The sequence below is a fragment of the Otolemur garnettii genome, unplaced genomic scaffold (assembly GCF_000181295.1).
Source record: "Otolemur garnettii isolate 467f Iridium unplaced genomic scaffold, OtoGar3 scaffold00007, whole genome shotgun sequence".
Classification (NCBI taxonomy): Eukaryota; Metazoa; Chordata; class Mammalia; order Primates; family Galagidae; genus Otolemur; species Otolemur garnettii.
In genome coordinates this window covers 37,975,322-37,976,218 of record NW_003852402.1, presented here as the reverse complement: position 1 = coordinate 37,976,218, position 897 = coordinate 37,975,322, and positions in this window count along the sequence as shown.

Sequence of the window (897 nt, the reverse complement as noted above, 5' to 3'; positions counted from 1 at the left end):
CTCTCCCTCTCTCCCCCCTCCACCCTCTCTCCCCTTCTCTCTCTCCTCTCCTCCCTCTCCCTTCCCAAAAATAAAAAAAGAAAAATAAATAAAAGCTTCTCATAATTTTGGTGTAAAGTTCTGGGATTCCTCAACTTTTCTCATTTGGTTTTAAGGGAGGCAACTTTGTTAATTTGTTATCTTTTCTGGAACAACAAGGAGATGATTTGTAAATTAGAGAATCTTTTCACCATCAGTAGAATAAGTAAGAGTCCCTAATCTTTAAAAAAAACTGTGATTGTCTTTAGTGCTGGCCACTAAAATTTCCCTTCACTTTTCCCAGGCACATAGGAGGATTGCATTTCTGGGCACCTTTGCTGAAGTTCACGTAGCTCTGTGGCTTCCCTGGCCTGGTGAGCAGAAGTCTGTGTCACTGGCGGCTCCTACACACTGCAGGCCCTCAAAGGCAGTGCAGATCTGACGTTTTCTCTTTCACTGTCAGCATGGTGGCCAGCCAGGCTCTAGCTCAAAATTTGGCAAACTTTTTCTGTAAATGGACAAATAATACATAGTTTAGGCTTTCTAGGCCCTATGATCTCTATTGCAACCACTCAACTCATGGTAGTGAGAAAACAGCCACAGGCAATACATCAGCTACTGAACGTGACCATATTCCAATAACACTTCATTATAAACACTGAGATTTGAATTTCATGTAACTTTTACATGCCACAAAATAGTCTTCATTCAAAAAATGGTTTCAACTCTTTGCAAATGTAAAAACCATTCTTTGCTGCCGGGTCATACAAAATCAGGCAGTGGTCCCGATTTGGTCCATGGGCCATAGTGCTTTAGTCCCGGTTTAAAATGGAGGTTTCTCCAAACACCTGATTCCCAGAGCGAGGGTAACGCAGAACA